Source organism: Schistocerca piceifrons, chromosome 7, assembly GCF_021461385.2.
Source record: "Schistocerca piceifrons isolate TAMUIC-IGC-003096 chromosome 7, iqSchPice1.1, whole genome shotgun sequence".
Classification (NCBI taxonomy): domain Eukaryota; kingdom Metazoa; phylum Arthropoda; class Insecta; order Orthoptera; family Acrididae; genus Schistocerca; species Schistocerca piceifrons.
The window spans coordinates 24,181,252-24,208,016 of NC_060144.1; the positions used below are offsets into that span (position 1 = coordinate 24,181,252).

Here is a 26,765-nt window from a genome sequence, read left to right on the forward strand (position 1 = left end):
AAGTCTATGACATAATTTTAGTTACTAGTAAAGCATACTGAAAATTAACTATAAAAGTAAACCTCTTTGTCGTCTATACAAAACACATCCAACTAGTTTTTATTTAAAGGTTTGACTATAGAATGGAATGAGTTGCATCTCAGTTTCTCACCATTTGCAGCACACCCAAATGTGAAGCTGTACATAATGCAAGATGGACTGCAGAGCATAAACGAGGCTGCGTATTGAGCCATCCCACTCACTCATCGCCATCCCCTTCTTCTCAGACCAGACACACAACGCTGCAAAGATAGACTTTTCTCGTATAGGCCTCCGGCTCTGCCTCAAGGACATCACCAAAGAATCTGTGTTGCGGTCTGTCCAAACTGTACTGGACAGTCCTAAGTAAGTGCTTCTGTGTTTGCTAATACAATATTTATTTAATATAAAATAAAAGCCATTCAAGATTACTCGTTATCTTAGAATATTCATTAATGCTTCATCTGCAGAGACTCATGATGATAATGATTGTTGTAAAACAAAACTTGGCTCATGGGTAGGGAAAAGAAACCGAGCTTAAAATAAAATTTAGTAGTGGGTGTCTGCTTTTGAGTACTGTTTTGTGACCGTGTTCTTACACTATATGTAAGCACTTACCCTCTAAAGGTTTCTTCTGAAGCTTCCGACACACAGTGATACTTTAAAGTTGTTGCTTATTTTAGCTATTATGCACATAGCTATCAACTATCTTACACTTTTTCCATTACCTTTAATTTAAATTTAAATAAAAATACTTGGGAATGTGTCAACTGCAGACAATTTCATACTGCCTGGCAGCTGCATCTTGACTGTGCTATAAATTCAGTCAAAGTAGAAAAAAATTCAACAACTGACAAAAAAAATCATTACAGTTCTCAAATGATATTTACAAATATGAGTCATTGAGGGCACTTCAGCTGTTAAAGTCAATTATTGTAACCTGAATTTCACCAAATAAGTTTTGAGACTAATTTAGTTTCAGGTCAGCAATTTGTGGTCTTCTCTTTTTGACCAACTCTCTTAATCCCTTATTCGCAATTGAAATTACAATATTGAGGACATCTGTGTCTTCATTTACCATCTCTTCAATTTCCCTGCCCCATTACCACTGGCTCCCTCTCTTAATGTCCTGCCTACTCCAAACCCATCGTCTCTTTCTTATACATGTTATCAGCAGTATTCTTACAAACAATTACTTCTTCAATGAGAATATGTACAATAAAATCTGAGCACATTCATTGGTTTTGTCATATGCCAATCAGTGGAAAGTTCAGGATGGGATGTTATGAAAAGAATAAATTGCTACTAACCATATAGGGGAAATGTTGACTCACAGACAGGCACAACAAAAAGACTGCCAAACATATGGCCTTCTTCTAAAGTAGACAACCACGCATGCGCGCGCACACACACACACACACACACACACACACACACACACACACACACACACACACACACACACACACACACACACACACACACACACACACACACACACAGTTTGGTTGAGTTGAGAGGTTAGGCAGGAAGAGATGGTGGGCTGCAGTGGAACAGGAAAGAAGCAGAGGAGGGAAAAAAGACTGTGGGTCTGCTAATGGAATAGGAGGCTGCATGGTGCTGGAATTGAAGCAGAAAAAATAGGTGGGTGAAGGAGATGGTCTAATGAAGGTTGAGGCCAGGGGGTTATGGAAGTAGGTATATTGCATGGAGGGTTCCCACCTACACAGCTCAGAAAAAGAGGTGTTGGTAGGAAGGATCCAGATGGTGCAAGTTGTGAAGCAGTCACTGAGGTGAAGAATATAGTGTTGGGCTACATGCTCAGCAGCTGGGTGGTACAGCTGTCTCTTGGCCAGTTTTTTGTGAATAAAATTACAATGAAATTGAGACCGTTAGCTGCTTGCAGGCGTTGATAAATATCAATGGGGACAGTTCAAAATGTGTGCCCTGACCGGGACTCAAACCCAGGATCTCCCACTCACATGGCAGATGCTCTGTCCGACTGAGCCACCAAGGACACAGAGGATAGTGCGACTGCAGGGACTTATCTCTGGCAAGCTCACTGTGAGACCCACAAATCCAACATACTATCCACACACTACAGATGTAGTGCCCTTGTCCACTATTTTTGTTACTTGCGGCAGTCAGTCTACCTATTCCTGCAAGAGTTTGAAATTACAATGTAACTGCACATTCTTCAAGAGCTGCAATATCGCCAATGGTATCTATTTTTTCAGACATGTCTGAAAGAAAAGATACCATCTTCGTATAGATAAGGCGTACTGGCCAATGATATTCTTCAGTTTGTATGCACTCACATTGCTCAAACTCTTACAGTAATCGGTAGATTGACTGCCATGAGTAACGAGTATAGAAGGCAAGGGCACTACATCTGTAGTTTGTGGACAATAAGTTGGGAGTGTGGGTCTCACGGGGAGCGTGCAGTCACACTATCCTCTGTGTCCTCATTGGCACAGTCATATAGAGCATCTGCCATGTAAGCAAGAGATCCCAGGCATGTCCGAAAGAACAGATGCCATCTTCATATGCATATATTCATATATGGTCTTACATGCTGACAGACAGCTTCTTAGGTGTCTCGCCCATGTAGGATGCAGCACAGTGGCTGCAGCTTAGCTTGTAGATCACATGGCTGCTTCCACACGTAGCCCTGCCTTTGATGGGATAGGTGATGCTAAATGACCAGACTGGAGTAGTGGTGTTGGGGGAATATCTGGGACAGGTCTTCTTGTGTCTTCCCACCAAATACTCCAGTCCAATTACTACCATCACCTATCCCAGCAAAGGTAGGGACTACATGTAAAAGCTGTCATATGATGTATGATCTAAGCTGCAACCTCTGTGTTGTGCTCTATGTGGGCATGACAACCAACTAGGTGCCTGTCCACATGAATGGCCACTGACAAACTGCGGCCAAGAGACAGCTTGACTAACCAGCTACTGAGCATGTTACGGTACCCAACACAACATTAGGCACTTTAGTGCCTGCTTCACACCATGCTTCATCTGAATCCTTCCCACCAACACCAACTTTTCTGTACTGTGCAGGTTGTAACTCTCCCTGCAATTTATCCTATGTTCCTGTAGGCCCACTTGCCTAACCTTTGTTAGTCCCTGTCCTTCACCAACCTATCCCCTTTACTCCCACTCCAGCAGTATTCCACCAACAAACCCAAAGTCTCTTTTCCACTCCTCTACTTCTCTCCTTTTCCACTCCCTTCCTGCCCACTCCCCCTTCCCATCTAACCTCCTGACTGCATCTAGTTGCTGTACCCACCATGTCCCTGTATGTTCCCACAAGCAGCACTTGACCATCCCCCAACTCCCAACTCTCTACCATTCTATTCCTCCCCCTCCCTGCACCAGCCTCTTCCTCTGCCCCCACCACTCAGATTGCTTCTCCCATGTGCTGTTGCTTGCAGTCTGGCCTCGGCAGCCAGGGACAGTGATGAAGCATGTGTGGGTTGTATTTGCGTGATTGTGTGTGTGTACGTTGTCTAATTCAGAACAAGGCCTTTTGGCCAAAAGCTCACATATTTGTATTTTCCAAGCCACTTACTGTGTGCAAACAGGGGAATTTTTTAGTAATACTATTATTTGCCCCCTTCCGTGTTCCATTTGTTAATGGCTGTTGGCAAACATCTGTATGAGTTACAGTTTCTCTGATTTGTTTCATCATGAAACCTATGGGAGGGTAATTGATATGTTGTCCAAATTTTCCTCAAACGTGCGTTCTTCACATTTCCATGATTAATTGCTCCATAATGCATGACATCTACCTTATAATGTCTGGCACTGAAGTGGAATGAGCATTTCCATTACACTCTTACATGTATTAAATAATCCCATGATGACAAGTGGATCTTCTGTTTATTTTCTAGTAACAACTTTTTCAGGTTCCCAGACTGATGAGCAATGCTTGAGAATCTGACCAACAAGTGTTTTGTAATCCTATTTCTTTCATGAATCATTATGTTTTCTTAAGATTGTTCCAATAAATCTCACTGTGGCATTTGTTTTTCCTACAATTTGTTTTATGTAACCATTCCACTTGAGATTGCTCCAATAGCTGTTACTGTTGCTAGTCATTTATTGCCAATAATGCAACCTATTATAAAAGATTTGTTCACCTATTTGTATGCAGCATGTTGAATTTATTTACATTCATTGTTTATTATCTGCATGTCTTCTGGTGTTGCAATCTTCCTTTAGAAAACAGCATCATCTGAGAATATCATCACAGAGCTCCCAGTGTTATCTACTACACAATTATGTATATGTAACAGCCCTGTAACAATGCCTTGGCATATTCCCAAAGCCAGTTTCACACATGTTGATTTCATGCCATTTAAGGTAACTGTGGAGAGTTGAATGTAGTAGGTAGCGCTGAATGAAGTTATTATTCTAGTCCAGTAGTTGGTAAACTCATGTTTTGTTTAGTAAGAGACTGTGTGAAAATGTATCAAATGCCTTCTGAAAGTCAAGAAATCCTTTGTTTTAGATTCATTGACTGTATCTTCATTTTGTTGACCCTGGGACAACACAAACTATTCACAATCCCACGCAGCTTTAACACCTGCTCTGTTAGCCATGCCACATTCCTGAATGCTGACCACAATTTCTTATTTGGAATTGGCTCCCCAAAAATCTCCCCATCCATACAAAACCTAGAACTCTACTTCAACAGATGCCATCCCTTCTATACTAAGATGCCTCTCTCACATACTGTGGAAAATTTTGACAGCACAACTCTTGTAACAAGAGATCCCTTGCCAAGAATTCTGAAGGTTACCCTGTGGCCATCATAGGCAAGCACTAACTCATAAAATGTAGATGACAAACTAATCTCCTGTACCACATCCACACACGCTCTCCAATTTCAACTCCTTCACTACAATCCCCCCCCCCCTTCTGGCCCTCCACAGCTGCCCATCTACCTTCAAAGGAATATATCCTCTTATAACACAATACCATTTGAAATCTGTAAGGTTATCCCTCTTGCTCTGTTACTTAGACATCTCCTGCAGATAAAAGCAACTAGTAGTCATGTAAGGCCGAATGGGCAAATGTTTCACCCTAAATTACTGTAGCTTGTACACCATGTGTTAGTGGTTGGTATAGTCCAGGAGAATCAGTGATGGTAACCAACACAGTAATATGTGGACAGATTATCAACCATTATTTATTTGCATTCATAGAATTAAAACTTACAAATAGTGACCTCACAGGGGTTCAATGAGAAATAGTTAATACATGAGGAACACTGTATGCTGTTGTTTCCTTCTGTCTGAAAACTAGTTTTATGCAGCTCTCCAGACTATGCTGTCCTATGCAAGTTTCTTCATCTCTGCATAACTATTGTAACCTACATTCATTTGAACCTGCTTACTGTCTTAAAGCCTTGGTCTCTCTCGACAGTCTGTACTATCCATGCTCTCCTCCATTACTAAATAACCAGTTCATTGATGAATCAGGATGTATGCAATCCACCCCACCTTTTAGTAACTTTAGAAAGGGGAAATAATATTTTGGGAGATAATTTGAATGTGTATGACCTGAATATGTGTAATGATAATGATGTTGATGATAAAGTTGATAATGATGGTAATGGTATTGATGATTATGTTGAGGAAAGGTATTTCATTAGTTTAAACAGGGAGTTGGGTATACACATGGTTGAAAATGGATTAAATAGTGAGAATATTATAGAAATTCCCAGGGATGTTACCAGGATGAATAAAGCTCACAAGCTGGGTGTATGTGAAAGTGTGAATTTTGATGTTGGTAAAGAATCTGGCTACACAAACAACGATGACACATGTATAACTTCTAGCCTAAGTGAAACTTTTACAGATACTAATGATACACACACATTTCTTATGAATATATGGCTGAACAGTGAAACTATTTCTTTTGACAAGAACTTTAGAAAGATGCTTACTAATGTATGTGAAACTGTATGTCCTGAGTGGTGGAAAAAGATGAGATATTTTATTTTTGAAAAGCTGAAGGATAAGTACTTCAGCAGTATACAATGTGATTTGGATGAAAATTCTTGGCTAATTGAGATAATAGAGAGTACTCACGACAATTTTGTGTCTTGTGCAAATTTTATAACTGTGACAAAGAATACATATAATGGTATACTATATGATTCTGATAAGTATGGGTTTGGGGAAATTGAAAGTGATTTATTACATGAGGATACAGGTTCTGAGAAAAGTGATCAATTTTGCAGTCCTTATATAAAAGTTCAAATTGGGTCATGGATTGGTAAATGTTTAATTGATACAGGAAGTGAGATCTCGGGAATATCTGAAAGGTTAAGCAAGAAATTGAAAGTGGGGAAAGATTATGTTGAAATGCCAGTTGTTGGGGTAAAGATAAAAGGTGCTACTGGGAAGAGCAGTAAATTGGTAAAAAGCCAGGCTTTAGTGACATTTTTAATTGAAGGCAAGTTGTTCACACATGGATGTTTTGTAATTCAGGAATTTAATGAGGATTTTCTTTTGGGTATGCATTGGATAGTAAAAGTAAATACAGCATTTGATTGGGTTGGAAGACAACTTTTGATAGAAACTAGTGAAAGGGAATACATTCAGACAAATTTTGTGAACACACTTGGTGATCAGAGTAATGGAAATTTTGACAGTATCAATTTACTAAAAGAAAATAGATTGGAGAATATTGAAACTCATAGATTTGATACTGGTGAAGTTGAATTTGGGAATTTAGTAAATTTGAAAATTTCAGAAACACAAAATTTATCTGGGGAGCAAAAACAACAGTTAGAAAATCTGCTGTGGGAATACAGTGATGTTTTCAGTGACATACCTGGTAGGGTAAAGGGTTATCAGTGTGAGCTTCAGGTAAAACCTCATGAACCATTTTTCATAAAACCATACAGTATTGCAATATCAAAAAGACCTACAGTTGAGAAAGAGCTGAAAAAGATGGAAGAATGTAATATAATACAAAGGAGTATCAGTCCATATAATAATCCTCTAGTAGTAGTTTCGAAAAAAGATGGTGGAGTAAGATTGGTTTTGGACTCTAGACGCTTAAACAAAATTTTGTTCAGACAGACAGACCATCCCGAAAATATTAATGAGTTACTCTATAAATTTACAGATATAAAATATATGTCAAGTTTGGATCTAACTTCGGGTTTTCATCAGGTACCACTTTCGGTTAATTCTAGGAAGTATACTGCTTTCTTGTACAATGGTAAGAGTTACCAATATTGTGGAGCCCAGTTTATAGGGAAACAGATGTAAACAAGAAGTACAATTCATTTTTAAATGAATTCATGTCTGTATTCGAGTCCATCTTTCCCAAAAAAAGTAGTTAGAAATAGTCATATAGGCAATGCCAAGAAGTCTTGGATCACTACAGGGATAATAACATCTTGTAGAACAAAGAGGATGTTATACAGTTCTCTCAGGACTTGTAATGATCCAAAGAAACGACAACACTACAAACTTTACTGTAGCATTCTCAAGAAGGTTATAAATAAATCTAAAAGTATGTGCATAAAATCAGAAATTGAAAGCTCAGAAAATAAAATTAAAACTATATGGAATGTAATAAAGAGGGAAACTGGCAGGACAACAGGGAACATGTCTCAGGTAGAGATTAATACAGGGGACAGTATCACAAAGAAACCTGAGTTGGTTGCAGAAATATTTAATAACCACTTTTTGAGAGCAGCAGAGAAGACAGGCTGTAATGGTTCTATGGAAGAATCATTGTCCCTCCTACAGAAAGCTATTAGTAACAGAATCCCACAGATATCCTTACCTCCAGTTACTGTAAGCGAAGTCATAAGAGTAATTAGATCCTTAAAAAATAAAAATTCTGCTGGTGTGGACAATATTTCTGGTAAAATACTGAAACACTGTTATACCCAAATGCATCCCTACAAGATGGGATTGTCCCCGACAGACTTAAGTTGGCTGTAGTGATTCCTCTCTTTAAAAAAGGGGATAATAGCATTGTTACAAACTATTGCCCAATATCCCTATTAACTACCTTCTCGAAAATTCTAGAAAAACTCATGCACAGGAGGATTGTAGACCATCTCAACTTCCACAGTATCTTAAGCAAAAATCAGTTTGGTTTTCGTGCCGGTCTTTGTACTGAACAGGCAATATTCTCTTTCAGCAACCAAGTTTTGGAAGCCATTAACAAAAAAATGTCTCCAGTGGGTATTTTTGTGATCTTACGAAAGCCTTCGACTGTGTAAACCACCAAATTCTTTGGAAAAAGGCAGAATACTATGGTTTAGGTGGTACTGTTGGCTTGTGGCTGCAATCATATCTACAGGATCGAAAGCAGACTGTAATGCTAAATGGCTCTTCTGGAGAACCTGCCTCGTCTGAATGGGGCACGATAACGTGTGGTGTGCCTCAAGGCTCCGTTTTGGGCCCACTGCTTTTCCTCATCTTTATTAATGATCTTCCTCTTTGTTCTGAGACAAACAGCAAATTTACCCTGTTTGCCAATGATACCACAATTCTAATTGACGATTTGATTGATCATGATCTTGAAAAAACTACAAATACTGTTTTTAATGACATCTTAAATTGGTTCTCCTCAAATGGTCTCTCGCTCAATGCAGATAAAACTCATTATATGAGGTTCCATACATCACAAAGTAATCCTGATGAAATTAACATAAAATGTAGAGATCAACCAATACAGAAAGTTGAAGACACAAAATTCCTGGGTGCTTACATAGACAGTAAATTTAATTGGTCAGTTCACATTCTTCATCTATGTAAAAAACTTAGCTCGGCAACATTTGCATTACGGGTAATTTCTTCAGTGGCTGAAGTTGACACTATTAAGGTTGCCTACTTTGGCTACTTCCACTCATTTATGTCATATGCTATCATATTCTGGGGGAACCAACCACTTGCAAAAAAAGTTTTCACCATCCAAAAAAAAGCAATCAGAATAATGTGTGGGGTCCATCAAAGACACTCTTGCAGGCACTTGTTTCGGAAGATAGGTATCCTAGCAACTGCCTCACAGTATATTTTTTCCTTGCTCACCTTTGTGTGCAAAAATTATTCCATCTACCAAGACAACAGTAAATTCCATGGTTATAACACCAGAAACAAAAACAATCTACATTTAGAAGTGAAACGTCTCACTCTGGCACAAAAAGGAGTTTACTACTCCAGCATTAAGCTGTTCAATGCTCTACCTCTACATATCAAATGTGTTCATACAGAACTGCCAAAATTTAAACAAGTTCTCAAAGATTACCTGACAGAGAAATCTTATTATACTGTGGATGAATACCTGAAAGAAAATGTATACCATCACTAAACGTATTATGTCTAGAAGTAGTTCAATTGATTTTATTGTGCATTTGGGCATTAGCACACTTTTTGTAACAACAGATTGGCTGTACATGTATTTACTCTTGTAGGCCTAATATCTGATTTAACTTTGTGCTCTTATCTTTAACCTTTATTTGAAACTCCTTTTTCTGTCAAATGGTAGTTATGTTATCTAGCTGACATTGTATCTGTTACTGTATTTATAGTATGTCTTACTTAAACTATGTACAATTTGCCATTGAAATGCCCTTGTATTTATTGTAAGTTTAACTTGAAACCTGTACAATTTGACACGTTCCATATCCTTGTGATTGACTCACTAACTGGATCTATGGAACAAGAAATAAATAAATAAATGTGTTGTGCCATTTGGGTTAAATTCTTCTGTTTCCAAATTTATAAGAGCTTTGGATCATGTACTGGGGCAAGAACTTGCATCTAAACTGATAATTTATGTAGATGACATTTTGGTTACAGGGCAAAATTGGGAGGAACATTTTTCGATTTTGAAGTCAGTTTGTGAAAAACTTAGAAAAGGGGGGATGACATTGAAATTAGAGAAATGTAAATTTGCAGTTTCTGAATTAAAATTTTTGGGTCATGTTGTCACAGACAAGGGAATTTTGGCAGATCCAGAAAAAATTACAGCAATTTCAGAAATTCCTATTCCTAAGACTAAAAAACAATTAAAGTCGTTCTTTGGGTTATGCGGTTATTACCGAAAACATAAGTGATCAGAGTCTGAATGCACCATGTTTAAGTCAGTTACTTAAGAAAAACACTGTTTGGGTTTGGGATAAAAGTTGTCAGGAAGAGTTTGATAAAATTAAGCAAGAGTTGAGGAAGCAACACTTATTACACAGACCTGATTTTAATTTACCATTTTGTTTGAACACTGATAGCAGTAATTATGGGCTTGGAGCAGAGTTATTTCAAGAAAGAGTAGAGAATGGAGTTAAGATACATTGTACCATAGCATTTGCAAGCAGAATGTTGCTCAAGCATGAGAAAAGTCATAGAAAATCCACACCCTAATGCTTATCGTTTGGTGTATCCTAAGTTAAAGAAATTATTTGGTCTCAGGAATGTTGTCTCTTTAAAACTGTATAAACAGAAATCATAATTTCAAAATTTAAATAACCTATTATCATCTAAAACAAAAGTCCTCCACTGGAATACGCTTGTTAGAACAAAACTGCCTGTACAACCAAGTATGTATATTTGCATGTATAAATTAATAATTTAAAGTCACATGTTAATTGAAACTGAAAAAAAAACACTGTTGTAACAAAGAATGAGAGAAAGATTTATTTTTACTTTTTTACAAAAAAAAAAGTCTCCATAGTGAGCATTTCTGAATTTTTCCAATTTTTGGAAGCTAAATCTTCCCTGTGGGTGAAGGCATGCATGTGAGGACATGCATGCAAAGGTATAAGTTTCAAAACCAATTTTAGATAAAGCCTCATGATATATGAGCAGTTTATTGTTGTTTATACTGATGTTGTGGGGAGCAAAAGTACTCTTCACAAGAATGTGACTTGTAGTAATATTGTAGTAGAGAGGCAAGTGTACATAAATAATTGCAAAAAATTTAGATAACACTGATGTATCTTTAGCTGTACTAAAAGAAGAAAATCATAAGAAACAAAATTACAAAAAAACATGAGTAAAAAAATTTAAAAAGAAAATCATAAGCTAAAAAATATACAAAAGAAAAAACATGAATAAAAAAATAATAAAAAATCAAAGTAAAAAAAAAATATATATATAAGGCAAATATATGTAAAAAAAACACTACACTATATATGTCCAGTGTCATTTTTACTGTTACAATATGTAAGCATAATGAAATTAACATTAATATGAAAAAAAAAATTTAAATCTTATTCTAACATACAGCATACAGATTGAAAATAATAGGAAGGTAAAACTCATTTCCTAGAATATTTCTCTTGTATGTTTTATACCATGTATACTTGTCATGTCAAATAATTTCTTTACTTGAATTTTTTTTTTGTATATGAGATTGATGGGGAAGTATCATTGCAACAACAGCCAGTAACAAGTCCACAGATTCAAAGAGTCCAAATTTGGAAGAGGTTATCAGACTGCATCATTAATGTACTAATTGTGTAATACAGATCCATTACTGAGTGTGGTTGGGATTTTGTTGTATATGTCCATAACAACAAAAGCCCTGGGGAGCAGTTGTAATGGATCTGGGAGATGTTTTTTTTTACTCTATTTGTCGATACCAAATTGTAAATGTTTTCTTATATTTTTTGTCAGAATTTATTATAATTTGTCTTATTATATGTTAATTTACTTCTGTTTTGACTGTAGTCAGTTGGCAGAAAACTCTTGGTGTGTGTTGACGGAAGAACAATGTGAAGGTCGTCGTCATAAATAATTTTGAATTATGGTACTATTATTTTTGTATTAACTAAAAAGAAGAAACTACATTTGAAGAAACGGTATTTGAAACACCAAAATGAGACAAACACGTTGAACCACGTCAGTTCTGCAGCCGACAAAGATGCACTGTGGAATCATACTTAGACAGCTGAAGCCAAGAATAATATCGCCTTGCAAATGTCTAACGGAAAAGGTATTGTCACGAAATATGGCAAATTTAAGTAAAAATAAAAATAGTGACCATATTTTCAACTTGTGTCTTAGCCGGGGTGCCGTATTTCAACTGTCATCAGTTAATTTGCTCCTAAAATTGTAAAACTCATCTACTGCCATTAATATCTCATTTCCTAATCTGATCCCCAAGCATCATCTGATTTAATGTGACTACACATCATTACTGTTGTTTTACTTTTGTTAATGTTCACCTTGTACTCTCATTTCGAGAATTTACCAATTCTGTTGAACTGCTCCTCCAAGCCCTTTACTTACTATGACAGAATTACAATATCACCAGGAAACCTCTAAGTTTTTAAATATTGCTTCAATTGCTCCTACATTTCTCCAGAACCCAAACTGATCTTCCAAAAGACTGAGCTTTCTCACAGTCCACTAGTGAAATTTAAATGTGCATAAACTTTGCCAGTTGATCACCAAAGACAGCACTAAGACCTGATAACTGCTCAGAGTGTATACACTGGTGGCCAAATTCTGTCACTGAAATCACAGCAAACGCCCCTAAATTTCTAGGTGATGTTCAAAGAGACTTTTTTGTAATATGTTCAAGTATGAAACTGGTTTGGCCAACCTGCTGTCTCCCATTACAACTGACACAAATCATATTGTCAGACGAAGGTTTAATTACATGATTGACGAAACATAACTTCACTTAACAAAAGTTTACTCGGCACTTGCACATATAAGAGCGTGGAGTGAACTGCCTCCGGCCAGAACACATACAGTATATATACAGCTACAGAACATTCCAGTACAATGATTCTGGACATTTGCGGATACTTCTAGAATGTACTCAAACTGAATATAGAAATTAAAATTGTACAGTCCAGGTGAGTTTTAAACTCAGGACCCTCCATACAACAGTTCAGTACCATAACCACTAGATCACGTTGCTACTCAGCTTCTTCTGCGACATTGCTCCTTGCTTCAGAGAACAGCATCTCTGTGTTATGTACTCCTAGTCCAGGATCGAGTCATCGGTCCTGTATACTCCGACTCCCCATGCTCAGCCTGGCGGTGATCTTAGAACTTCTTTTGTCACTATGCTCATTGTCACCTTTCTGCTTTTTGCCTGTCACTGGAGCTGCTTCAAATTTACCCTGGGTGGCAGGATCCTTGTAGGGCTTCATTCGAAGGACGTGGACTGTATCTCTGATCTTTCATCGTCTTGCATTGGGGTCGAAATCTTCAACTTCATAAGTAACATCACACAATTGTCTTACAACCTTATAAGGTCCAAAGTAGGGCCTGAGGAGCTTCTCAGATAGACTAACCTTCCAAACAAGAGTGAAGATCCAGACGAGGTCACCAGGCTGGTAGACAACTGGGCGGTGGCTCGCGTTGTACCTTCAGCGATCGTTTTCTTGAGCATGCAGCCTACGGAGTCGAGATAACTGCCGAGCTTCCTCAGCTCTGTTTAACATCTGGCCAATGTAGTCATCGTCCACATCATCAGGATGTAACGGAAACACAGTGTCCATCACCGTAGTCACCTCACGCCCATGCACCAGGAAAATTGGCGTAAATCCTGTGGTGTCTTGTTTGGTGGTGTTGTAGGCAAACATCACGAAAGGTGGCACCTCATCCCAGTTGCTCTGCTCAACATTGATGAACATTGATAGCATGTTGGCCAAGGTGTTATTAAGGCATTCAGTAAGCCCATTAGTTTTCGGATGGTAGGCAGTCGTCATGTGATGAGTAATGTTGGACCGACAGCTTATGTCTGTCACAAGATTCAATTGAAAAACTTTCCCTCGATCTGTAATTAACGACCTTGGGGCACCATCTTTTAATACAATGTCTTCCACGATAACTTTGGCTACTTCAGATGCTTTGGCTGTTTTCACGGCTTTTGTAATGGTATAGCATGTCAGATAATCAACGAAAACTATAATCCATCCAAGACTCGAACTCGGGACCTTTGCCTTTTGCGGGCAAGTGCTCTACCAACTGAGCTACCGAAGCACGACTCATGCCCGGTACTCACGGCTTTACTTCTGCCAGTATCTCGTCTCCCACCTTCCAAACTTTACAGAAGCTCTCCTGCGAAACTTGCAGAACTAGCACTCCTGAAAGAAAGGATATTGCGGAGACATGGCTTAGCCACAGCCTGGGGGATGTTTCCAGAATGAGATTTTCCCAAGTTCGAGTCTTGGTCGGGCACACAGTTTTAATCTGCCAGGAAGTTTCATGTCAGCACACACTCCGCTGCAGAGTGAAAATCTCATTCTGTTCCATCCAGATTATCCATCATCTGTTCAGAAGTTGCTGGTGCTTTACACAAACAACATGGCATTACCTACATTCAGGGAACTCTTGAAGAAAGGCAAGTAGCTTCTTCTGTTGCTCCTTAGTGAGATCTGGTGATAGTCGAGCTAGGAGATCTTGTAGTGGAAGTCTAATTTCGCCCACAGATTCAGCATGGGAGGTTTCTATGGCACTCAGCTGTTCTTCAATTAATGGCTCAGCATTTGCGATGCACAAGCATCTTGGAAGGATCTGCGCTTCTCGATGACAGTTAACTATCCACAACTCACTGAATCCATTCTTAAACGAGACAACAGAGGCTGGGATGATCAAGTTATTCTTCAGTGGTGTGCTGCTCTTACATTCCACTACAAAATCCATGGGTTGATGCATGGCATGACATGTGACAGCTGCCTTTCTAGCACTGACTGCAGGAATGATCACTTCATCCAGCACACATTCTCCACACACTCGGGTGCATATCTTCATGTCCACAGTATCTCATCTCATCTAGCATAATCTTCAAGTGAACACAATCTATAATTGCCTGAGAAGCTTTCAAAAAGTCTGATCCAAAAATGATGTCATGACTACACTCTTGTAAGATGATGAATTATAAGGGCTGTGTATGGCCACTTATACTCGCATGAATGGTACATCTTCCTGTAGGTTTTACATGTTTCCGATTAGCCGCCTTCAGTAGAGATGTTTTGCTGTAGAAGAATATGGTTTTCTGCAACTGGTGACGGTACTTCTCTGAAATTAGTGAATATGATGCTCCAGAGACCACAAGAGTTTGGGCTGGTTGGCCATCCATTAGGATATCGATGTAGTTTCCTATCATTTTTGTAGTGATCAATGGTGGAGGATTTTTCTCTTGGGTGGCCTCACCTTCCCGGCTAGGTGATCGGCTGGAGCTTCGAAATGGTGATGGAGACCTTGACCAGCATGTTGGGGAGCATCCTCTCCAGCGGCTAGCTTGTGGTGATGGTGACCTATGTCATCCTGCTACGACATATTCTTGTTCATCTTCGTCGTCCCAGCTTGTGAACTTCTCCTAGTTGTTCTCATACCATTGCTTAGCAGTGCCATCCAAGTCGAAAAATACGTTAGCCAAACACTCGGTGTCATCCCATTTGTTAAATTTGGCTATACGCTCATGTACCTTCAGCCACTTGTTTGGATCTTGGCCATCTTCACCAGAGAACCCGGAAGAATGTCGCATGTGGTGGCACACAGTTGCTGTCATCTTAACGTCCTCTTCTTCTTCTGTCGCTGGTAGATTGTATTCTGTTGAATATGGCTCGAACTCTGGTTTCTCGCCATGTAAATGGCTGCTCTGTTGTGGCATGATGGGAAACACTGTGTCATCGATAATGTGCGCTATTACAAGTTCCAATACCCATCGCCTCCACCAGAATAATGTCACATAGAAGAAGTTGCAATCAGATAAATGACTAACACTAACCTCACTTAACGATGGTTTATTCAGCACTTGCACATACCAAGAGCACAGAGTGAACTGCCTCCGGCCAGAACACATACAGTATATATACAGTATATATACAGCTTCAGGACATTCCAGTACAATGACTCTTGACATTTGTGGATACTTGTAAAATGTAGTCAAATCGAATATAGAAATTAAAATTGTACATTGCAGGTGAGTTTTGAACTGACAACTCTCCATGCAACAGTTTACTATTGTAACCACTAGACCACAGTGCTACTCAGCTTCATTTGCGACAATATTTCACCATGAAACAAATTATGACAGTCCTCGAATGACCTATTGTTCCCCCTAATATATGCTTGCAAAGTACCGAGATTAAAAGTAATCACTAAATATCAAGAAAATGGCCCGCCATTCAAACATACAATATCTTTATTGTGTAGCTAACACTTTTCCTCATTCGTTATTTGCCAACTTCAGCATCATTCTATGTCCGCTGAGTTATAATTAATATAAAAAATGCATATTTAGCTCACACATATTCATCACTTAAACCTTCATACCCTGTATATAAGTAAACATTGCCCACTTATACTTTGCATCTTATTGAGCTCTTTTGATGCTGCTCTCGGAATTAACATAGGTTACACAATATTCAAAAACATGCAGCTTTATTAACAGCTGAAATTAATAACTTAATTAGCTAATAAATACATTGTTATGTTTAGTTATGGAAATCTTACAAACGTACGCATAATATAAATACAGCAGTTTGAAACCCTAAGCAGTCCATTTTACCAAACAAAATCTCCTGCAGCATTTGTTTGTCCTTAGATATTGTGATCCAAGATGATCACTATTAACTACTGACACCTTCAGCTTTTGTTTGACGTTTTGTATGTTATGAATGTGGCTATCTTCAGTTACATGCTGTTAATTTTATATGTATTTTGTGTAAGTACTGACTTAGTTTCTTAATCTTTGTAGTATGATCATCAGCTACATGGCAATGATTTGAGTCGACATTGATTTCAGTACAGTCAGCAAGTCTTCTTTTCATAACTTTTCATGACATCTGACATTACAGCTTCATGCAGTCCATGTGCTCTGTTGGCCTCCAGTTGTCGGAGACAGCTATTCTTGCTCACTCATTCCTTGCCTGACACACCATGCAAACAGACACAACCTTCTGTTTATAGTTCTCGGCCTCAGTTGGCCAACAAGTGGATTTTATATCATAGTCCTCCACCATGACTTTGACTACCTTTCAATGTTCCCCGGAATGAGAAACAGCTTTCCCTAAACCCTTCCCACCTTTCCGAGAATATTACTTGACCATCTGTTCTGGTCCATCCCCACACTGCATACTGCACATATGCCTAAACCTGTGTCACACGTTGCATCCTTGTGAAAGATACAGGTGCAAGACCTATTCCAAACACAAAAAGCAACAACATTATTATACCATCAGAGGCACATCCTTCCCCATCAAGAGACAGGGATACCCCATGAAATCAGTCGTATTATATCTCAATACAGGAACATCTGCACAGTATTTTATATGGGAATAATCATGAATTCATTGTCCATCAGAACAAACAGCCACTGCCAAACTGTTATCATGAGCAAAGCTGACCATCCAGTTGTTGAGCATGCCATTAAACATGTTCTACTTCAATCCCTCTTTTTTTATATTTTATAAAGAATTCTCCTATATCACACAAATATAGAAACTGAGCAGCAGTGGTTGCAACACATCACATTCCATAAGCGTAGTGTGTTGCGAGTAATTAATGATCATGGTTAGGGAAATTATTTAATTAAGAGCCATCAAACCCAACATGCTTATTCTAGGTGAAAGTTGTTGCAGTACTGCTGCATTGTTCCTAAAACTTGATGGATGACAGACAATGTAAATGATGCTGTTACAGCTAAGATTAAATGAATCTCTCTGAATAATTATCCACTTCAGAAAGAAGCAATGATATTGCTCTCACATAATATGCAACACAGAATTGAAGAAGTTACTATGATATTGGCCAAAGTTCATATGGATCATGAAGAATAGGAGAGAAAGCAAAATGTATACAATACCATCTTGCATGACATTTGTAAAGTATATATTGGTTTTACCTGGTGACATATAGCCTTTAGTGTCCTGTTACAGGAAATAATATTTTCCTTATCTGCAGATAATACTTGGATGTAACACTGCACAATAGCTTGGAATGTTTCTAATAACATTCACTTTGTCTTGGGACTTCTAACAAAAGGTTTTCTCTCACAGGTACCGTGAGAACATGAAGCAGTACTCCATTCTATTCCGTGAACATCGACAACATTCTGTGGAAACTGCTGTCTGGTGGCTAGAGTACGTTATACGGCACAATGGAGCTCCACACCTTTGCAGTGCCGCTGTTGACTTGTACTGGTGGCAGCTGCTACTGCTTGATGTAATTGGCTTTTTGTTGCTTGTTGTAGGATTTGCAGTAGCAGTTGTCTATTTTGTAACACGAAAATTGATCAAGGCATTGACAAGTAAAAAACATGTGAAAACAAAGAAACAATAATTTGTTTCCAGCTATGATGTGACCTTCACTGGAAGCATTGCATTTACATGCTCATTGGTGTTGAGCTACGTCTGTGTGGATTATTTAAGACTGAGCTTCATGCTGAAAAATTTCACAAATGACATTTTGTGAGTGAAAACAAATCCATGTGACAGAACATTGTATTCTGTCTACAAATATGTGCACTGATAAGTTATAGATTCATCTATTAAAAATAACGTTCTCATTCATCAAATAGATTTTTCAGGTGATCTCTAGCACATTTTAATTTTTTCCATCAATAATCAGTAATACTCTTCACATCTCCAATGTTTCATATGTGTGTTGTCATAATCAGCTTGTGGTAAATCTGACCTCGTTGTAGGTAAAACTGTATAATATGCATAACCTCCATTATTTAAATTTATTGCTTGTTATGCAGTGTCTTTGTTACTCATTTGTATAGTTCATAACTGAGACAGTCAGGACATATATATACACATCCTTCAACATTTGTATTTTTATCTTTGGCATATTTGTTGTTCCTGTGATACTGTAATAGTTTCCATTTTGACTTAGGATGTAGCTAGACAATGTTCTGTATACCTCTTGTTGTAGGTAAAAATGAAATCCATTGACCACTGCAGTGCACTTCTGACAACAAATGAAAAGTTATTGAGCTAACATAGGAGGGACCAGGTGTGACTTATCTTTATTGGCCCCAGTCCCACATCAAGCTTATGTTTTTCCAACATAACCAATTAGAGCATTCAGAATGTACAGTCTGGAAGCTGGAAAACAGATACACATTTGTCTTTACTAATAACATTGGTAACATTCATACAAATTGAGTGGGCTCATGATTGATAAAACATCCCAAAAAGATTAATGTTGGGATTATATGTAAGAGGAAGCTTATAACAGATTGCCCCAGTATAAATAAAAGATTCTAAAATCTTTCAGAAAGCTAGTAAACGCATCTGGTTTTACATATGGCAAACAAGGAAGCTATGAGTTTAGGAATGTGGTGGATGAAACAGACAACAATTAATTCACTGTATCCAAGGAATTAAAGGAAAAAAGTAGAGGATAACATCCAATATGGGACTGAATGCTCACAGAAATTAGCTGATGAGGTGTATTAGATATTTTCTGTACAGTTAGAGTACCATACAGCAAAGGTTTGGGAACCAGAGAAACCATTATTAATAATAATAATTTTATAAATATTTAGCTGAGATAGTTCTAAGAATTATGAAAATGGTTGATGAGTCTGTTTACTTCATCATGTAATTAAAAAACTGGAATTATTTTGGAGAATGTAATATAAACGGATAGATAAAAGTTCTAGCAGTGGTAAGGAAATGCACACGCAAAAGGATTTAACTTTTGCAAGCTTTTGGAGCCAGTGGCTTCTTCAGGCAGAAGAGTTGAAGAGGAAAGAAGAGGGGTGAAGGAAAAGGAGTGTGGAGAGGTTTAGGGAAAGGGGTACAGTTCAGGAAAGTCACCCAGAACTCCAGGACAGGGGAGACTTACCAGATGGGATGGGAAGGGAAGAACAGACATTCCTTTTCATCCCATCCAGTAAGTCTCCCCTGACCAGGGGTTCTGGGTGACTTTTCTGAATCCAGTCCTTTTCCTTCACTCCTCTTCCTTCCCCTTCAACTCTTCTGCCAGAAGAAGGAGCCACTGGCTCTGAAAGCTTGTAAATGTTAAGTCATTTTGTGTGTGTGCTCCCCTGCCAGTGCTTGGTGAGTAGCTTTTTAGCTATCCGTTTATATTGTATTATCAATACTTGATTGTTATCATTGTTATGTTAGGAGACTGTAAGAACAGTACTGTGGTATGATTTTGTCTTTGTGTCATAGATTCAACTGCAGACAGCGGACTGAAATGTAAAAAGCAGGTTAAGCAAATATGATGGGAAGAATGCAACATGAAATAAATGTAGAATAAGTGTCATAAAACTATTATGAATAAAATGTGGTTGAGATATAATGATTGCTTGCTGACAGTAAGATGCTGTTGCACAAATACAAAGAAAAAATACTACTCAGTTATAGAAAAAAAATTAACTATCTGGTCTGTGTTTAGCAGTTCCACCAGCTTTTATTTCTTTGTTGTCCTCATTGTCGACGTACTGCATCGCTACACTGGCTGAAAAATGGGGCTTGTAATTTGGACACTGATTACTGTAAATAATGTAGCCGACATATTGACATATATATGCACAATCTTTTACTGTCATTGTTTACACCCCCCCCCCCCCCCCCCCCAATAATACACAGTTATATATGTATGGCCAGTGGAGTATTGTTTAAACTTTAGATAACCCCCAGTAATGGATTGCAGGCGAACCGCCACATACTGCTACAATAGTTTCTTGTTGAACATCTACAAGCTGTAAAAACCTAACCAAAAAGTTCACAGTTCTTGAAGAATAATCAGGTATGTACGGAGCAGACACTGCCATGGTTTTTAGACATGGCCTAATTGTTTAACACTTATTACACTGTTAAGTTGAAGCATTGTTGTTGTTGTAAACAGCACAGGTAACTCATCTGAAACTCAGCTGTGGACTGACTGACTCATGACCAAAAATCCGGCTCTTATATATCGTCACAATAATAGGTACTGAAACTACACATTGTTTAATGTTAAATTTACAGAAATTACAATTAAAAATTAACTCATTAAATTAACTGAGTACAACAAAAAACTGTCTTTTTAGCAGTTTCTTCTACTACAAGAGTTAATCTGAATTTTTTGTTTATATTGTGAAATTAACATATATAGTTATGCAATCTGTATATTGAGCAAGCAGTAAAGGAAACAAAAGAAAAATTCGGAGTAGGTATTAACCCTCAACTACTATCGACCATCTCTCAGACCGCTACAAATTTTTGTGTCGAGATATTTCTCACAACCCTGCAAAGCCAAATGGACTCTTCCGGGTACCTTCCTACTGGCAGTCAAGCTACACGTGCCAGCATTCTTGCATTGTTGCTGCTCTTTGTTTTGTAATTAGTAGCCTTGAGAGGTCTCACAGACATATCATAGTGTTTGTGTGCCACGGTTTTGTTGCGTGCTACTGTTTCTCCATGGTGGGGAAAGCTGGGCCTTCTATGCAACGTGTGTTATGTAAGGCAGATGTGGACATTCAAGATTGCCCCATTGAATCTTCGGATGAAGACTTTCATGACAGCGATAATGACCCTGATTTTGAGATATTTAGTGATCACGACACTAATTCAGAACAGGAAACGGAAAGTGATGAAGATGTGACAGCTGATGACGATGGAGCTTACTTCTTTGGTAAGAACAGATGTTTTTGATGGAGAAAAAAGCAGCCACCAGCTAACGTAAGAACAAGGCAACACAACATCGTCTTGCAGCTTCCTGGACTGCGACCGACGGCAAAAATCTTGGAGAAAACCCAGACAAAATCATTCGATGGACAAATCTGAAAATATCTAAGCTTAGAGCACAGTATGCTAACGATCGCTTATCCTATCTACAAGATGTTGATGTTATTGAATTGAAGGCTCTAATTGATCTATTAGTGTATTCAGCCATTTTCAAGTTGGGGAACGAGTCTGTTTACAGCTTGTTTGCAACCAATGGAACAGGCAGAGATGTTTTCAGATGCACTGTTAGCAAAGATAGATTTCTGTTTTTATTGTCCGAATTACGATTTGACAATCCAGATGATCGAGTGGAAAGAAAGAAAATAGACAAATCAGCAGCAATTTCACAAATCTTTTTGCATTTCATAGAAAACAGTCAAATTTGCTACTCTGTAGGTGCAACAGTGTGTGTCGATGAAACGCTTGTTCCTTTTCGTGGAAGGTGTGAGTTTAGAATGTACATGCCAAACAAACCGGCAAAGTATGGCCTGAAAGTTCAGTGTCTGACTGACACTCATACAAATTACTTGTACAATGCATACATTTATTCTGGAAAAGGCAGTGACGGTCACACCCTTCCCAGCCATGAGAAAGGTCACAGTGTTCCCACACAGGCTGTTCTTCAATTGGTGAAACCCATTGAAAACTCGAGGCGAAATGTTACAGGTGATAACTGGTACTCATCAGTAGAACTATTCAATGAACTTTCAAAAAAAAGGTCTCTTATACGTTGGTACGCTGAAAAAGAACAAAAAGGAGATCCCATAGAACTTCTTACCTAACAAGAAACGTGGTATGAAGACATCTGATTACGGTTATACAGAAGAAATGACTCTTGTTTCCTTCATGCCCAAGAAGTCCAAAGCTGCAAAACTGATCTCTTCTATGCACCATTCAGTAAACAATGATCCTGAATCAGAAAAACCTGAGATCATCCTGTTTTATAACTCAACAAAAGGTGGTGTGGACTGTCTCGACCAAAGGTGTGCAGCTTATTCGTCAAGTAGCCAGACAAGAAGATGGCCTTTGGCCATTTGCTTCACATTAGTGGATGTTGCTTGCGGTGTAAATTGTTACGTGGTACATCAAGCTTTTCCAAAGGCAGAGGTAATGACGAGATTGAGCTTCATGAAGACTCTAGCAAGAGACCTAGTTGAACCTCATATGAAGCGTAGAACTTCTATTGGACACTTGCCACGGGAGTTGAGTGGCACAATCAGAAGAGTACTTCACTTACAAGATGAGCCTCAGACACCGAAAGAAGAATTCGAAAATCGAAAAACGTGTGCCTTTTGCCCTCCTCATCTGAAGAGGAAAACAAGGTATCCTTGTCAACAGTGTGGTGTTCCGATTTGTTTGGAGTGTTCCAGGAAGATCTGCATGAAGTGTTTGCAGGTGGAAATTGACTAAAGTATGATTCAGTGGCACATGAGAAAAAGTATTTAGTTTGTGCTTGAAATTTTAGAAGTAAAATGTGACAAAGTTTCTCCATTCATAGACTCATGGACTGAAATATTCGCTCTACATTGCAAACATAAGTCGTAAACTGAAAGCAGAGTTCGCACACAATTTGTCGTATGTCAAGATGGATTTTTCCACCTAGTTATATTGCCAATTTGTAATATAATCCCTCTGATGGAAATCTGTGTGTGAGTAGAGAGCTAACTACTTGCTGTTATTTTTGTAACTCATAAAATAAAAATATTCTCCTGATTTTGCTTTGTTTTAATTGTCGAAGTGTTTAAAATACTGCATCGTTTTAAAAAAATCAATTTTCTACAAAGGCCACCTCTAAGAAGTGTAATGAATGACAGGAAGTCAAGAAACTATATATATTCTGCAAAATTCTCGTGTGATATATAAAATATAAAAATGCGGTCTGTGAGACCTCTCCATAATAATTGTGTTCCTGTGAATGACCATAGTAGTTAAGGGTTAAAAACCATGGAGAAGAAATAAAAACTTTGAGGTTCGCCGATGACATTGTAATTCTGTCGGAGACAGCAAAGGACTTGCAAGAGCAGTTGATTGGAATGGACAGTGTCTTGCAAGGAGGATATAAGATGAACATCAACAAAAGCAAAATGAGGATAATGGAATGTAGTCGAATTCAGTTGGGTGATGCTGAGGGAATTAGATTAGGAAATGAGACACTTAAACTAGTAAAGGAGTTTTGCTATTTGGGGAGCAAAATAAGTGATGATGGTCGAAGTAGAGAGAATATAAAATGTAGACTGGCAATGGCAAGGAAAGTGTTTCTGAAGAAGGGAAATTTGTTAACATCGAGTATAGATTTAAGTGTCAGGAAGTCGTTTCTGAAAGTATTTGTGTGGAGTGTAGCCATGTATGGAAGTGAAACATGGGCCATGTATGGAAGTGAAACATGGACGATAAACAGTTTGTACAAGAAGAGAATAGAAGCCTTCGAATGCTACAGAAGAATGCTGAAGATTAGATGGGTAGATCACATAACTAATGAGGAGGTATTGAACAGAACTGGAGAGAAGAGGAGTTTGTGGCACAACTTGACAAGAAGAATGGACTGGTTGGTAGGAGATGTTCTGAGGCATCAGGGGATCACAAATTTTGCATTGGAGGGCAGTGTGGAGGGTAAAAATTGTAGAGGGAGACCCAGAGATGAATACACTAAGCAGATTCAGAAGGATGTAGGTTGCAGTATGTACTGGGAGATGAAGAAGCTTGCACAGAATAGAGTAGCATGGAGAGCTGCATCAAACCAGTCTCAGGACTGAACACCACAACAAAACACAGTTATGCAAACAATACTTTTGACCATACTGTTAATTACTTTGGAAATAATTCAGGGCTGGTTTTGCTAACATGTTTTGAAACAGAGCCAAATAGATACTTTAAGATTACTGGTGTTTTGTCTTCCAAATGTTTATAATTAGTACAGAATTAATATTTGTTTATATGTCAACAATAGAATTTAAACTACAAAGCAATTTCTGATTTCTTCACTTAAAACTTCCGGGCTGATAGGCCGTGGTCGAAGTATAAAACTGTCTCCTAACGTTTCGTCTCCGACTGCAGGAGACATCCTCGGAGGTAAAGCCGCTTTACCTCCGAGGATGTCTCCCGCAGTCGGAGACGAAACGTTAGGAGACAGTTTTATACTTCGACCATGGCCTATCAGCCCGGAAGTTTTAAGTGAAGACAATACCGGCCGTGAAAGTTTACATTGTATGATCAATTTCTGATTTAATCCTATAAGGAAAACCACTAACGAGGAATAGTCAAAACAAATTAGAAATTAAAATACATACCTAAAACTAAGCACAAAATTAGATCCGGTTTTATATTCTATAAAAGTGAGGGCCAATCTTTCTCTTTTCTGAAAATGCAGATTATATTCACGTACGCAAATGGTAAATAGTTAAATGTAAGTAAACAGATTTAAGGAGGCAGATGGCAAAACAACAGGGGAATTAAAATTATCCCAGCTTGCTTTGTCACAAATGCAGGAAACGGAACACCAAATACACATTAAAGGTATAAGGGGATTGGTTGCAATTGAAATAGACAGACATAGTTAGTCAGTTAATAATTCTAGAATACTTATCTTTGATATGTTAATAAATGTGATGTAATTAAAAGAAAGTAGCTCAAGATCACTGATACTCAACCTCATAAAATGCTCCTGTATAAGGAAATTGTTGAAGATTTATTTGTAACAAAGATGCATGTGAAGACCAAGTAGCTCTCAAATTTGTACAATATTGTGACACTGCACTCTTTCACAATTTGTAATAAAGTAACAACTTTAATGGTAGTGTTGAGAAGAAGCAACAAAAGCACCCTAGACTGCCGAAGTACATTCAGCTATCTGTCCATGAGGAGTAACTTACCATTTCAAATATTGTGCTTTAATGTGTGACTCATATTCTCATAACATGGAATAAAGCCAATGATTTCTGTGTTCTCAGAGGTGTTAATATCATTTCAGCATAATGATCACAACAATGGACTTTCCAATTTACAGCAATAATTTAATTCTGAAAAAATTGTTTAAGGTAATGTACTCAAATGAAATGACAGAAAATTATGTTTAGATGAAGGGGAACAATATTATTACTTACAGTAAATGAGAATGAGATGGGAGATCGATGAAGTAGCCTCACATTCAATCAGAATGTAATAATTACACTTTCAAATAAAGCAGGTACTGAGAGGTGTGAATGCTACTGAACCATCAGTTTAATAAATCATGGCAGCAAAATACTGACAAAAACTATTTATCGAATAATAGAAGAACTGGCAGAATCTGACCTAAGGGAAGATCAGTTTGTGTTCCAAGGAAATGTAGAAGGCAGAGTGTTGAAGGACATGAAAGGGAAGCAATGGTCAAGGAGGGAACGAGACAGGCTTGCAACCTATCCCCAGTGTTATTGAATCTACACATTGAGTAACCATTAAAAGAAACCAAGGCAAAATTTGGAAAGGGAATTCCATGGAGAAGAAATAAAAACTTTCATGTTTGTCAATGACAGCAAATGGTGTGGAAGAGCAGTTGAAGAGAATGGATAGTATCTTAAATGTTTGCAAAATGAACATTAATGGAACGTAGTAGAGTTAAATGAGGCAATGGAGGGAGAGTTAGAGTAGGAATTGAGACACTAATGCAGTATATAAGTTTTGCTATTTGGGCAATGAAATAACTGATGTCACAATTAGGGATGATGTAAAATGCAGACTAGCAATAGCAAGAAAATAATTTTTAAACAAGAGTACCAGTAATTTGTTAATGTCTAATATAAATTTAAGTGTTAGGAGACCTTTTGGTAAGGCATTTGTTTGGAGTGTAGACTTGTATGGAATTTAAATGTGGATGATGACAGTTCATACAAGAAGAGAATAGAAGCTTCTGAAACATGGTGCTACAGAAGATTAAATGGGTAGATCAAAGCAATGAGGAGGTATTGAATCAAACTGGAGAAAAATAAACCAACAGAAAATTTCTCCTATCCACGCACAAAAAAGGCAAATGTGTTTCAGTTTAAAGGACTCTGACTGAAAAGTGGGGTACCAGCTGCCTGTCTACCTTCCTCAG

General features: G+C 38.0%; 1 long non-coding RNA gene across 1 annotated transcript; it reads left to right on the forward strand.

The window, feature by feature from the left end:
- The first annotated feature begins 255 nt into the window (after positions 1 to 255).
- On the forward strand, positions 256 to 18,543 carry LOC124805309. The gene is made up of 2 exons (XR_007017437.1): positions 256 to 384; positions 18,026 to 18,543. It is a non-coding gene; the product is annotated as an uncharacterized LOC124805309 (long non-coding RNA).
- Positions 18,544 to 26,765: the final 8,222 nt, after the last annotated feature.